Below are 15,658 nucleotides of genomic sequence, written 5' to 3'. Positions count from 1 at the left end.
ATGAAACTTATTTACTACTGTAATGCCTAGGGCCCCATGGTCATGCTCTCAGTGGAGACCCACAAGTTAGTTGATGGTGGTTTGTTTTTTGTGTCATGGGATGACTAAGAATAGCCACAATATCACCTGCAGCTCACCTACACACACACACACACAAATTGCCATGACAACAACTTTGGATCAATACTGACCCAAAGTGGATTTGAACTGGCAACTGAGAATAATCTCAGAATAATAGGAGGTGACCCTTCTTCTACACTAGACACATGCAGTTTGCATGTGACTGAGCCCTTTATACCTCTCTTGCTGGTTCAGTAGTCAGGCTGATGGGTTTCCAGCACATAAAAGAGCTGCTGCTATGTAAAGGCTCTTCTAATTTCATATATGTAGAGCAACATAACGGACTTATACAGGTTCTTTCATCCAGAAGGATTTCCAAGCACTTTGGGGGTTTACAGAACTGGACAGTTAGGGATCACTTTACTCATCAGAGAAATGCAACTGCTTCTGGGGTAGGGTGCATTGGCTATTTAACAGTGCACTGTAACACCGGGTAATGGTTTAAGAGACGAAATCAAGGACAACAATGTATCTATTTGAACATGTAGGGAGAATTTATGCATGCAGAATCTAACTACCAAGTTATAGTCTGCCCAGAGCTCCTAGATATAACGCCGTCCTCTTGGACTTGTCTTTACTTATATTCTGAACATTTTTCTCCTGGGAAAAGTACTATTGAGTCCTCTTTGATATTCTGCCAAAGTGCAAAATAGCATTTTTCAGAAGAGGCTATCAAAGTACGTTACAAATAATGAGTGAAGCCTCACAACAAGTGACAAACACAGGCACATAGGGTATGTCTACACAAGGATAAAGAAACAAACACACACATAGCTGGCCCAGGTCAGCTGACTCAGGCTTGCAGGACCCAGGCTGCAGGGTTGAAAAATCATTGCGTAGATGTTTGGGCTCGGGCTGGATCCTGAGCTCCGGGACCGTGGGAGGATGGAGGGTCCCAGAGCTCGGGCTCCAACCCAAACCTGAATGTCTACACAGCAATGTTTAGCTCTGCAGCCCAAGCCCCACAAGCCTGAGTCAGCTGCCAGGGCTTTTATCCCTGTATGGGCATTAGGATAAAGGTTAATTGACTTGCCCAGGATGAGATAATGAGTCAGTGCCAGAGGCCTTATACCCAGTCAAAAGGGTAAACCTTTTCCTTCTCGTACTAGTGTTTCTATATTTTTAGCATATTGTTAACCAACGTGGCAAGTTCCATGGAGTACACAGCGTTCACTGAGATCTTAGAGCAAAAACTAAATAGCAAGGAAAGGCACAGGTCTGTATCCGGGGAATGATCGCCCCATTTCTTGCTGCTGCACCTCCAACCCAGATAACTGCTTCCAAAATCAGATTAGGAGCAGGGCAATTGCAACCAAATGAATCTGATATCACAGTAACACACACATCTTGCAGAGAGAGTTCTCAGAGCTCTTAGCAAAAGACAACAGCAGTGAGGAGTCAATACCCACAATACACCAAACACCTGGCCCCATAAATATCTGGCCCTTCGAATCTGTTTTGTAACGCAGACAGGAAAGTAGTCTAGCCCATTACCTGATCTAGCAATTAAAGATTAAATTATCTGCATGAATCAAACTGACCGGGAGACGAAACAGCCTGCTTTCATCAGAGCCAGACCTCAGCAGGGAGCCTGGGGAATCTTATCCATCCCTTACATTAATTATGGTCTAGTAGGTACACAGGTGTGTCGGGGACCAGGAAAGCTCCTGGGGGTCACCCAGCCTGGAACCCCTGTATTTTGCAGGACTAATCCACACATTATTCCCAATCAAGTCGCATGCAACCTGTTCTTGGGGGACTCCTTAGTCATTCCTCGATACTACAAATACAAAGACAAGACAGACTAATAAGCAAGGGCATCAGGAAGAGAGGCAAGCTTGAGCCACACAGTTCAAGAGCAAATTCAGAGAGGAACTTCCCCACTCTTCAGGGCCATTCACAAAATACCCAGTCCCTGACCTACTCTGTGCAACCATGTCTTCATCCAGCATCTAACCACCATACTCTGCCACTTTCTCCCAACTAAAGGAGCTCTCCTTTAGTTCAAGTAGCAGGGGTCTGTAACATTTAGAGTGTGGGTGCTCTGGGGCTTTGACTGTGTTTTGTTCGGTTTTTGTAAAATGCCTAGCACTGTGGGGCTCCAATCCTGATCCGGGGCCTTTGGGCCCTGCTATAGTGCAAATAATCACGAAAAACAGTCATTTTGGTGCCGTGGGTTCTGCTGGCCACTGCTGACTAGCATGTCTGTGTACACGGAGCCACAGCTTGTTACAGGGAGGTTGGTTTGGCCCATTATAGAAATGGGGCTGGTGTTAGGATATAGATATTCAGGCCTGTCTGTAAAGGCCCATACTCTAAGAATTTAGGTGTATTCTTATCACTTGGCTAGTTCTCGAGGTATAAAAGAAAGAATCAAAATCACTGTCTGCCAGTGTAAGGTCCTTCTCTTACTGTGACAGTCTGAGGTCCTGTTCTTAGGCTAAGGCCTTTGGCTAAGCAACAGAGGCAGCCATAAACTGGGAAGCGACCGGTCACATCCTCACATTCCAAACTAGTCACATTGAAATAAGGTGCTATTGGGCTGTTAGGAATACAATCCTGTCCTGATAATGCCTATCGCCTCCAGAGAAAGGGAAGTGCCTAGAAGATGTAAAAGGAAACTTACTTTGATAGCATCCTGTCTGGCAAGAACTCACTTATCAATAGCTGGGATGTGAAATCCTCACTTCTGTATTGTTTTGTCATTATAGTTCCCACTTTGCTATTGTTTGTCTGTATAATCTCTGTCTGGTTCTGTGATTGTTTCTGTCTGCTGTATAATTAATTTTGCTGGATGTAAACTAATTAAGGTGGTGGGATATAATTGGTAACATAATCATGTTACAATATGTTAGGATTGGTTAGTTAAATTTCAGGAAAATGATTGGTTAAGGTATAGCTAAGCAGAACTCAAGTTTTACTATATAGTCTGCAGTCAATCAGGAAGTGAGTGGGTGGGTGTGGGGAGGGGAAATGGGAACAGGGGTGAGGAAATTGGAATCATGTTTGGCTAAAGGGGGAAATGGGAACAGGGAATGGGGGTAAGGAAATTGGAATCATGTTTGGCTAAGGGGAGGAATGGGAACAGGGACACAGGTGTAAGGCTCTGTGGTGTCAGAGCTGGGAAGTGGGACACTAAGGAAGGAAACTGGAATCATGCTTGCTGGAAGTTCACCCCAATAAACATTGAATTGTTTGCACCTTTGGACTTCGGGTATTGCTGCTCTCTGTTCATGCGAGAAGGACCAGGGAAGTAAGTGGGTGAAGGAATAAGCCCCCGAACAGCTGGAACTGAACTTCCCCAGAAGTTCTGGAGAGTCAAAACCTGGAGGTTTCTTTTGGGTGTGCCTCTATTCAAAAAAAAGTGTCCACCATTGCTAACAACTTATGTCGGGATGCTCCCCATTTAATTGCTTTTGGATTCTATGATCATTGTGATGTATGTTATAGAAAAATGACCATTCTGTGGTCCCGATGCACATCTTCTCTCCTGGGGGTATAGTGCTCCAGGGTTTACTCTGAGACTGTAATGTCCCACTACTCCAGTAACCAACACCTTGTAGATCACTAAGAGCACAACATTTTGAGTGTTTCCTGGGTTCTCCTCCAGCAGAAGGTTATACATTTCTGATAGGGTTTAATGTACCTTGACACCAGGCCCATTAGCCTTTGGTCGGTGAGAATGCTTCACATAGGCTGTGAGTGGCATTTAAAGAGGTTATATCTATGAACTATAAATAATAGAGAGAGAAATTAGGTAGGGCTAGTGGATAAATCTACAGTCTCACCTTTGGAGCCACAACTTGATCCAGTCATGGTTATAAACTGAGCAAGCTCCCGTAGTGGCCTTACTGCCTATGACCATGGGTGTACATAACAAGGAAAATGCGCTCTGGTAAGAATGCTCACCACAGTGCTTTTGGAATCATTGCAGAACACCTCAAGTCTCCTGGGTCAGTATATACCAACAGGTAGAGCTAGCAGGAGCTGCAAGGAGGGCTCACTTTTTACACAGCTGGTCATCAGCATATCGGACATGTGCGTTCATGTAAGTACAGAAGGAGGGGCTGCCTATGTCCTGGATTTCACTCTGTCATCCTTACAAATAAGTCCTTGAAGCTGGCACATATTCCATCACTCAAAGACGAACGTCTGAGAGATAAGGTAGGGGAGGCAATATCTTTTATAGGACCAACTTATGCTGGTGAAAGAGACATGCTTTTGTGCTACACAGAGCTCTTCTACACCAACAGAAGTTAGACCAATAAAAGATATTACCTCACCCACCTTTGTGTCTCTGTTATCCTGGGATCAACGTGGCTACAGCAAACAACATCTGAGAGACTAATGGGATCTTTCCAAGACACTCTAGGGACAGAGATTATAGCAACTCACTAGCATCATGTTCTGCTGTGATATAATGAGACTTCATCATAACATTATATCTCAAGTAGCTGCAAAATGAGGGGAATAGATCTGAAACCAATGGGGTTGGCAAAGAGCTGTCTAAGGCTCTTTAGTACAAGATATTCATTTTTAATAACTTCACTGAAAGTGCCAGCAACACAGGTATTTAGCATCACTGGTAACATCTTCACCTCTGAGCCAGAGCCCCACACCAAAATACCCAATGCAGAGGTTGTAGTGCAAGATGGGGGAAAGCACTACCTATTTGGGGTCCCTTTCTTCAGTAACATGGTAGATGCAGACTGGTTGTGCTAGTAAATTTTAATGATGATTTTGCAAGGCTAGTTATGACTTATTATTTCCATTTTACAGATAGGAAAACAGAGGCACAGAGACTGCATGGGTCAAAGGCACACAATAAGTCATCAACAGAGACAGCACTGGAACCCAGGACCCTGGCATGCCTCCTGTGTTCTAACCATACTACACAGAATTGAGGTGGGTGAATAACCTGTAAGTAATACTATATGTCTTTCATTTTACCTCTCTTTGCCTGGGAGCAGATCACAATTTTATCACATTCAAAATTAATCGCCAAATTCTGGGAACAATTCTTGGTCTGTAGCAAGCTCATTGCAAGTACTTGGCTGTCAAAGCCTGAGTTCTTTTAATTGAACACATACATCATCATACAGTGGGTGAAATCCTGGCTCCATTGAAGTCAATGGCAAAACTCGCATTGGCTTCAGCAGAGCCAGGATTTCACTCAATATGTTTCTGTTCCCTGATTGGATTAACACAATGTTTAGAATCAGGTTTGGGAGTAAATACTCATGATCACAAATGCACCTTCCACAAACTCTCCCTAATATGGGCTGAAATTTGCTATTTCCCTCAATGTTCCTGCCGGCAAATGCATTTGTTAGGAGGGTCATGGAGAGTGAACACAATGGGGGCACAGACAGAACACAGATGCATTTATTTAAATATCTGATCTAATATTTGTAATGGTTGTCACCAAGGAGACCAAACATACTGGACACAGCGTGGGCTGTCAGTAAGAAGAGCAGCTCTCTTTTCACTTGTCTTTACGGTGTTAGCTGAGCAGTATCTTCTAACAAAAAATATATGTATCAGGATTTTTCCCTAAGGAATGTAGCATTCAGTTTCCCACTGGTATATCATCTCGGTGGCATGTAGAAAGCAGTTACCGTGATTAGTGAGCAAAAATAAAATCCCTGAACATGCAATAACAAAGCAGCAAACAGGAAAGTGATTAATACCTACAGCTTCTAGTTTTTTCACAGCCGCCCATCCCCCAGGCTGAAATAGGACTGTGATGCTAAGCACCCCTGTATTCACACCCTACTGTAATAATCTTTGCACAAAATATGCCTTGTGAGGTATCGTTTGAAAACTAATAACCCACTGATCATAATATTCTTGTGTGATCTATGTACATGGTGGATACTAAGAGTTACAGATATATGCTAGAAATATGTCTTAGGTATGTTTAAATCCGGCACACCAGGGGGCTGGTAGACAGGTCTGCGCTAGACAAAGGGCTTGTCTACACTGAAAATGTTACAGCAGCACAGCTGCTCTGCTGTAGTGCTTCAGTGTAAGACTCTGCCTATGTGAACGGGATGGGTTCTCCCATCAGCATAGGCAATCCACCTCCCTGAGAGGCGGTCGCAAGCTGTCTGCATGGGGATTTAGGTTGGCTTAACAATACTGCTCAGGGTGGTGGATTTTTCACACCCCAGACTGACATAGTTAAACCAACCTAATTTTCTAGTGTAGACCAGGTCAAAGGAACATGTTTTTCCTACCTGGGAGTTACATTTTCACTGTCTTTCAAAGTATTTACAGATCACGTGAACAGACCTACCTAGCTAAAAAAGGGTGGAAGCAAACCTCACACTAACAAGTGGGGGGAGGAGACAGCATGGCAGCTACACACAGCAGGAGAGAGAAGTTTGGTCCAGGTTTTACTTTTCAAAGAATACATTGTAAATGTTCACTGGTCTATAAAGACAGGGGGCTTTTACTTCCCATGACTTAACCTATGTCCTATTGTTAATCCATTTATTTTTGCTATAAACCACCTTCATGCTGGTTTTAAAGGGAAGAGTGTATTTACCCCCGTTAAGTTAATAAGCTGTGATGTGGTTTTGTCTCTTTACAGGAGCAACAAATATTATATTATTTCTCTGAGCCCTCCAGGACAGGACTGGACACTTCAGGGCACGCAGTTTGGGGAAAATTCGGGACAGGGAGTGTGTTGAGGTCACCTCGCCGATTGTCACCAAGGCTGGGGTCAGAGCTGCTGAACCAGGGCTGCCTTGCTTACATACACTCAGGGTGTGGTCTGCGTGCTGGTAGGCTGGCTGTGAGTAGCCCAGGTTGGGAGCTACAGCAGCAAAGCATTGTGGGGGATGCAGTGTTACAGGACAAGTGGCGACACAACCTCTCACTGGTCTGGGCTGCATACCCAAACCCCAACCAGGCTGAAACAATACGACTGTATTTTATTAAAGAAAACTGGTAATATTTGCCATATGTTGTTCTATCTGGTTCTATATAGAACCTTGTACTTGAAGCACTTTGCTCTTCCAGGGAAATGGCCATAATGACCTGGTAACTGAATTCATTCATCTAGCTGCCAGACTGGAAGAATACAGGACAGCACGTTGGTTAGTCTTACTCCCTCTCACTATGTTCAGTGCTCAGCAGGGGTGAAAGTAACAAAGGATTTAGTGGTATTCCGGAGTCCTGAGCAGGGGTCATGGCCTCAACCGGAAGAGGCGTGGCCTCAACTGGAAGAGGCGGGGCCTTTAAATACCCGGGCCCTTTAAACCGCCAGCCTGGGGAAGCTGGTCCGGTCTAGCACAGCATACTGGCTCTTGCAAATATGCCATACCAGCTTACTTTCACCTCTGGTGCTCAGGTATTACCATGATTAATATATACCCCCAAGAAAGATGCATTTCCCACTTTCTTCACCCCATCTGCTTCCTAAAGCAGACAGCGTCCCAAAGATGCAATCCACATTCCAGAAAGGTTCCTCATATCACCATTACTAGTCCATCAGGAGAGAGGATAAAGTCCAGACGACTTCAGAATTAAAGCCCCCGGGGCTGATAAGTGCTTTATTGACTGTCTGTGAAGCTAATGGCTAAAAGGTAACCAACAATGAACCGCAGGAATGCAAGTGCACTAAGGAAAAAGCCACATTTTAAATCACTTAATAAGGCTTCTTCATTTTTAATGAGTTGTAAAGACAGGGGGATAGAAGGCTGCTCTGTTCTCCTTGACAGAGGCCTGCTGCTGCACACTGCATTAAAAATGCTCTCTCATTCCTCCAGGAGAACATCTCCGTGGCTCTATACTAGGGTGACCAGACGTCCCTATATTATCGGCACCATCCCAATATTAGAGGCTGTGTCTTATATATGCTTATATATGTCTTGGCCCTCTCCCCACCCTCCTAAAAAAGTGTCCCCATTTTTCACACTTGCTATCTGGTCACCCAGCTCTATACTAGGGACCACACTGAGTCAAGCTTCACCACCAACCATTTGTCGCTATAGACTGACCTGAGCTTGATCCAAGGAGACATCTCTCCTGAACCTTTCTGCCTGGTTCTAAATAGTGCACTGAAAGGGACACTCAAGTTCAGGTTTAATTTGAAAAGAGCCTCATTAGGCCTTTGCCAATGAGCCAGACATCCAAAAGCACCTTTCCAATTACACCCGGCCCCTGCAGAAGTATGCAGAGTTGGTGTTAGGGATCCAGAGAGAGGAGGAGAGAAGTACTGGGACATGGATCCTGGATACAAATGCTGCGGGGAGCAGGGTCGGCTCCAGCATTTTTGCTGCCCCAAGCGGCAAAAAAACAAACAAAAAAAACCTGCCCGCCAAACACGGAGGTGGAGTAATGGTGCGGCCGCCGAATTGCTGCCGGCGATCAAAGAAGAGTCGCTGAATTACCGCCACCGCCAAGGGCGGATTGCCACCCCAGAGCCCGACGTCCTTCCGCCCCTTTACATTTGCCGCCCCAGACACCTGTTTGGTTCCCTGGTGCCCGGAGGCGACCCTGGCGGGGAGTGCCCACTCATTAAAGGACTCCAAGGGGTATACATATCAGAATTATTCTCACTCTTCAGGTGTCTTTTCCAGACAGACCTCGCCTCTTCACTCTAGCAGCTATTCCTAAATCAGTCAAAATCACAGATTAAAGAGACAGCTCTAGAGTCTATGGGCTTCCTTGATGGTGAAGGAAGGGGAGTTGCAGCACTGGAAAGCAGATGGCTTAAGTCACTGAGAGATTCCAAAGCAGTAGATGCCTTAGAAATCTCTCTGACGGAGAGACAGACAAGCAAGCTAGCGACTCCAGAGAGAGTGGATTGTAAAAGACTCAGCAACTTGGAGACCCCTGAGAAAAATATGGGCTTGGACCAGTGTATATTTACCAGTGTTATATCAATACACCCTCTACCTTCTTAGGTTCAAGTTTTAACTGGCATTTTGAATGGGAACTTGATTTAAAAGAAAACACCTATTTTCCTAGTCCCACAGAGGCACAAATTAAAATTTACACAGGTTCCCTCAGGCCACCCTTTTGGAAAGAGATGACTGACCATTGAACTACAGATATCTACATGTTAGTGCCCCCTAGAGGATGTTCTGAGGGCAGAAGGCCCCTTTGGCCAGCAAGCAATAGGACCCTATCCCTTATGAGTCAGTTTCATTCAAATGAAAAGCCATTTCTGTAAAGCTCAAGCAGGGGACTCAGGACACCTTGGGGGATATGAAATATCTGGGGAACTTTTAATCTGTAAATCATTGGTTTAATGTCCATCCACGGTGCGTAGTAAATTAAAGCTGTTACCATATGATGGCAGTATGGTGACCTACTGAAAAGAGTCTCACAATCCAGTCCTTAATGGCCATGAGCATGGGTTATATAACTGGCCTTATCAACGGTGGGACTGGGGATTAAATGAGCATGGAGGCTGGACTAATGAGGGTTCAGAGGCACTGGCAGCTGGTGGCGTGTTTTTATATAGGCTTACACTGCCCCCTACTCAGGCTGAATCTGTCCTGTAAATAAACAGAGGCCTTCGGAGCTCTCCATCTGGCATCTTTCCCTAAAGCTAAATTCACTGGAAGAACTGTTGAAAAAGGAAAAGCTCAAACCGATTGCGACGTGATCAGCCAAATTGCTGATCCCAGCAACCCATCAAAGGCTCTGGATAAACTGGCATTTTTCATCAGGAGCAAGATGCAAATACAGGAGGAGTCTCCAGTGAAGTGGGAGAGAGCTGGAAACAAATTTGAACGGGAAGAACAGAGCAGTTTACTGTTACTGCCGCCCATACCCTGCCCACTTTGAATTCGCTGCCCCAACCCCCAGTCAGGTCTGCTTATCTGCCGCCTGACTTATCGAAGGTGACTAATGCCTGCTACTGCTTCCTTCCATTAAAGCAGAACCACATCTTCCAGGAACCTGAAATATTCAGGTCTACTGGAGCTGGCTCCCTGCCACGTGGCTCTTTCAGAGAAACAAGGCTAAGAATAGGTGATTGGGAGAGTGTTAAAAACCACAGAGCATCAGCAAAGCATGCGATACCCAGCTGATTAATGGAGCAATTGTCCTGCAGGTTAATTGTCCTAATCTGGGCATTAGAGCAGCTGATTCTTTGTCTGAATGCTCTCAGCAAGAGCCTGTTCTTCCAGGCGGTGCTTCTGCCACTGAACCAGGGATAGCTGAAGCAGGTTTATAAAGGCCCCCTTGTTTGTCAAATACAACCTGGCTACAACAGTCCCTCTGCCAACATCGTACCACCGGAGCACAGCACATGTTGTGTTTAATCCTGCAGGAGTGCAAGAAGCCCTCTTCCCACTTGCCCCCTGCACAGTTACCACATGTTGTCCTGCTCCTGGCACTCCCAGAGATCCCTAAGGCAGTGACAAGTGTGGGAGCATGGCCCTGAACCCTGCTCCTCATCCATAAAATGGGCACAGGTGATTTAACCTCCATTTCAGTGCTCCCTGCTCACACCCACTCAGTTTTGGGGTGCACAGCCAGAACAGAGGTCAGTGGGAGCTGCAGGTGCTCAGCAGTGCTGAACATCAGGCTCTAGATATTTCAAAGTGGGCACCCAAAATCAGTGCCCACTGTGGAAAACGGGACTGTCAGTGCCTGCCCTTGGAACCTGGCATTGCCCAGCAGCTTGGCTCTGCTCCGTGTCTCCCCTCAATGCTTGCGATAATCGTTACTGGGGAGATCAGGGAGCACTTAAGGTACCTACTCTCCGACTTGGGTTTTCCTCCCATCTCCTGGATCCCTCGAGGCCAACAAGCCTGTTCCACTCTCATGCCCATGAGTACCTATAAGGGGCACCTTTGACCCCACAACACATCCAGGTCACGTACTGCTGTGCGCTGGGCTGGAAGCATTGTTTCTTCTCTTCTCTGAGTGGTGGAACAGTCTCTGCAGGAGATTTCACCACTGCTTTAGCTCGCCTTATTTTCCATCATTCCCACAGAAAGCTAGGAACCTGTCAATACTTTACACTTTCTGCCAGAGTGGCTATACAAATCCAGACCCTGCTCAGGTTATACCCAGACAAGAGCACAGTCCTTTGCTTCCATGATGCCATTGTTCAGCTAATATTTTGGTAACTCCCTTTTCCTTTTAAACAAGCATTCTAGGTGTGATTAGCTCAAAGCTCCCTCTTGTGGTCTCCTTTAGGCAGTGTTACAGAAACCTCCTCACAGATATACTGCACATAATAGACAAGTCTTCCAGACTAAATACAATCCAGGGGCCAGATTCTGCGCTCATCTCTCTCTCTCTCACCTCTAACTTTAGGCTTCCCCAGTGCTCCATGGGTGAAGAGGTTTCAGGGACATTTTTTATTGCTGGACAAAGCAAAAATGAAATCCAGTAGGGGTAAAACGTGCTGGATATTCCTTCAGGACGTTTTCAAGTGCTCAGGAATCACGACAACAATCCTGGAAAGCCAAAAAAGAGAGAAAAAAGTCAAACTGACAACACATGCACGTAGGAAATTCAGACACTCAGTATGCAACATATATAGAATGTCCCCATTCAAATTCAGCATGCTTTCAGCCACAGCATCATGCCAGAGAGCAAACACAGCGCAGGCAGGCCTGAGTCAAAGTCTGTGTCAAGATTCCACTCTGAATCTTTATTGTGTCGGCGTTCCAAGTTCAAATGTTGGGCTCCGGCTTGCACATTCTAGGGGTGAGATTGAGTCACGCTATTTGGATGCACAGCTGCTGTTGGGTCTGCACTTTCCCAAAGTTGTGGAGAGTCCCGATCTGGTGTTCTATGTCTGGCCCATTTTAATACCAAGTTAACTATTTTATTTCTTTCTTTCATTTTTGCAGTTAGAATATAGGCAGCACCTACTTGTGTCCAAACCCAGCACCTGACATTGAGAATACGCGGTGCAAGCTGCTTCTCTGGGGGTTTTTTCCTTAAGGGAGGCGGGTTATATAAGTTTTCCTGAGCTTCCCACCATCACACCATGAAAAAGTTGCTAAAAGCTGATGGAAGGAAATTTATTATGTTGGAGAAGGAGGACTCCCAAAATAAGGGATGTGCTAAACATATGGAGCCTAATTCATCACTGCCCTGCACTTTGTGTAGTCATTTACAGGCCTGCAAAGCACCAGAAAGGCTGTGTTTTATACCCCCCCGTACACTTGGCACGGTATAAATGACAACACAAAGCACCAGGTGATGCCAGTGAGCTCATGGGGTGGATTCCTCCTGCCCACGGTGATGTCGATCAGGAGGATTCCACTAAGTCAGTCCACTGCTGGTGTAAGCAAGAGGATTGTTTCAACAGGCTTTCCCAGCAATTTACAGAGTTAAAAAAATGAGCGGCAGATCTGTCTGCAACACTGCAAAGCCCCCAACTGAAAGTATGCATGCAGGCTGATTTTACTAAGCTGGGCCGCTAAAGCAGGGGATCAGTGAAATTCACCTGAATGCAAAGCCATAGGCACCACTCAAGCCTCATATTAAGGAACCTCTCTATTGGGATGAGTATTCCATCAGCTGGCTGGTTAGAAGCTCACATTGTGTGTCAGTGTCTTCCAAGAAGGAGGGTGAGGTGAGGGGTATGGAAACAGGAAGGGGCGATTGCTCTCCCTTGGAAATGACAGGGTGTGACGAGGGAGAACCAGGGCCTCTTCCTGTTGTATCCTCTCTGTGTTTTTATGTGGTTTTCCAAAAGGCCAAATCAAGGTCACACCCGTTACTTGTGGTATTTCCATAGAACCCCCCTTTGGTTGTTTGAATTCTCTCTGTGTAGGACCCGTCAAGTGCTCACTTCAAGGGGCTGGTTCAGATGAGTCTGAGAAATTTGAATGTTAGTTATTTTGCAGCCTTTGTCCTCAGAGTACAAAAATAACAGTCACACTTGCCAATCCACACAGTCTCTGTCCGTCTGTTCCTTCTCTGTTTCTTCTAAAGGAGCTGAACTGGGCACAAGATTACGGAGAAGAAATCAGATCAATAATTTGCATTTATAGAGTCTCCTTCATCCCAATGGATCCCAGGACAACTAAGAAGTGTATATTACAGCACCACAGAAACACAGCCACTTCTGGGTTGAAGAGAGGCAACCAGCTGGCATGTAGTATGCTGCATTATAGTATTGAGGGCTGAAGCAAACCCACATCACAGGGTGAGGGGCAAGAGACGCTTTTAGCTGTTAAATTCCAAATTGTGACCTTCTGCACAGATGTGCCCCAAGATTGAAATGTCTGTTGAAAAGAAAACCAGTCCTCCTCCTGGCCAGCAGGAAGGAAAATGTGAAAATAGACAAGAAAAATGTAAATAAAATAAATATTTAAATGAAATAAAAACTATTTACGTAGGACCTACAGTATTTTGGTCAACAGTTGGCAGAGGGAACAAAAGTTAACTCCTCCACTTCTCAGGGCTACGACGACAACATTGATGTTGAAAAAAAACTAGGGCCATAAGCAGAAATGTCTTGTCTATTTTAGAGACAAGGTGGGTGAGCTGCGGTAATATGCTTTATTAGACCAACTTCTGTTGGTGAGAGAGACAAGCTTTTGAGCTTACACAGAGCTCTTCTTTGGGTCTAGGAAAGGTACCTTTCACCAACAGAAGTTGGTCCAATAAAACACGCTACCTCACCCACCTGGTCTCTAACATCCAGGGACCAGTACAGGTTATTACAAAACACCCTACAAGATAGCAGTTGGCGGCATCCCCCACAATGTTATTTGAGTCCATGGTGGAAATACACTGGAAGCTTAACTGGAGAGGCACATGGGGTTCAAAGTCTAAAATGAATTTCCCATCACGGCTGATTAGCAGAAACTGGATCTGCCTGCAGCAGGGCATGCATAAGCAGCTCATTCAGTGACTTCTGTTAGGAAAGTGTCTCTCTCCTGCGGGTTCCCCCAGAGAGCTACCAACCAGTAAGAGGTTTAACCTTCATGTGTCACAAGGCCTGTGGAGCTGAGCTGCTGCAGCCACAGCCAACTACATCAAGGCTTCTTGCTGAGAGGAAGTTTTCAAAATCAATGGCCCCAGCTGCTGAAGCCCCATGTACCTGCTATCAATAGTAGCAACGGGTCCAGGGTTCAAATGATAGATAATGGTGCTGTCCAAACAATAACAACAACTATTAAGGATAGAATAGTGACCTAAACCGCACCCAACCTCACCCTCCTCAGCACTGTAAAGGAAGCTTTCAAGATGAAAAGCAAGGACTGTCATTTTTCCGCATGTTTGTACAGCTCCTAGCGCAGTGAGGACTTAAGCTGGTGAGGTCTTTAGGCACTACTGCAATATAAATAATTAATACAAATAATTTTTAAAATGCTCTCTCTTTTAAAATGTCCTTACTTGGGTCATAAATAAAACTGTAGAAAACTGAAAGTTGTTTTGTTTTGTTTGTACTTTGAATCAATTCTGCTAGGTTTTTCTTATTATTATTATTATTAATGAAACTCGCATTTTAGGAAAACTGACCAGTCAAATTCCATTGTCAAAGCTTTCTGGTTCTCATGCACTAGTAGGGCTGTCCTTTTGTGATTGGATTTCCAGTATCACAGGGAAATGCTTCAATCCTAAACCTTTCTTCTATTCCCTTACTTAGCAATTACTCCTAATAATTTACCATTACTCCCCTCCCCACCCCCTTTGTCTCTCTTGTCTGTTTCAGTTGTAAGCTCTTTGGAGCAGCAACCATTTCTGGCTATACAGCATCTAGCTCAGTGAGGTCCCAGTCTGGGCTGGGGTCTCTAAGCATTACTATAACACAACAAAATAATAAGTAATAACTAAATACTAGGTTTTGTAAAAACCCCTTTCTGCAATACTTAAATGTGAAATCTAGTACCCGGTCTGCAACAGTGCCAGCTCAAGATGTAGCTCCCCTGCCTCTTGCATCCAGCAGTGCAACATTTTCCTCCCGAGCCTCTCTAATGATCAGCCCTGAAGCCTGAGCCTTAATGATTTGAGCTGAATTAGTTTAACTGCAGATGTTGCTAATGACTGTGCACATAAATATTAAAAACTTTTCCACAATGCTGAATGCTAGTATCGGAAGCATGAGCACTAACACTCCAGTACCAGGAGATTAACTATTTACTGGCCTGCACAGTAACACTGGCTGTACTTAGTGGCTTCCTTTTTCCCCCCTATAGGTTTGTCAGCCTGTTGTGAATCTTCCTTGAAATGCTTAAAAAGAAAAGGAGTACTTGTGGCACCTTAGAGACTAACCAATTTATTTGAGCATAAGCTTTCGGGAGCTACAGCTCACTTCATCGGATGCATACTGTGGAAACTGCAGAAGATGTTTTTATATACACAAACCATGAAAAAATGGGTGTTTATCACTACGAAAGGTTTTCTCTCCCTCCACCCTACTCTCCTGCTGGTAATAGCTTAAACCAATTTATTTGAGCATAAGCTTTCGTGAGCTACAGCTCACTTCATCGGACGCATACTGTGGAAAATACAGAAGATGTTTTATAAATTGGTTAGTCTCTAAGGTGCTACAAGTACTCCTTTTCTTTTTGCGAATACAGACTAACACGGCTGTTACTCT

The 15,658-nt window shown here is 44.9% G+C and overlaps 1 protein-coding gene across 1 annotated transcript in view; it reads right to left on the bottom strand.

The window, feature by feature from the left end:
* Positions 1–15,658, bottom strand: part of LHFPL1 (LHFPL tetraspan subfamily member 1) — an 84,024-nt gene that overhangs the window by 50,090 nt on the left and 18,276 nt on the right. Inside the window, exon 2 of the mRNA XM_007060157.4 lies at positions 11,395–11,549. The gene's annotated coding sequence lies outside the window, so the exon portion shown is untranslated. The remainder of the gene's footprint in view (positions 1–11,394; positions 11,550–15,658) is intronic.

The sequence above is a fragment of the Chelonia mydas genome, chromosome 9, assembly GCF_015237465.2.
Source record: "Chelonia mydas isolate rCheMyd1 chromosome 9, rCheMyd1.pri.v2, whole genome shotgun sequence".
NCBI lineage: Eukaryota > Metazoa > Chordata > Testudines > Cheloniidae > Chelonia > Chelonia mydas.
The sequence above is the reverse complement of the archived record's forward strand: the minus strand, read 5'-3'. Positions and strand labels throughout refer to the sequence as shown.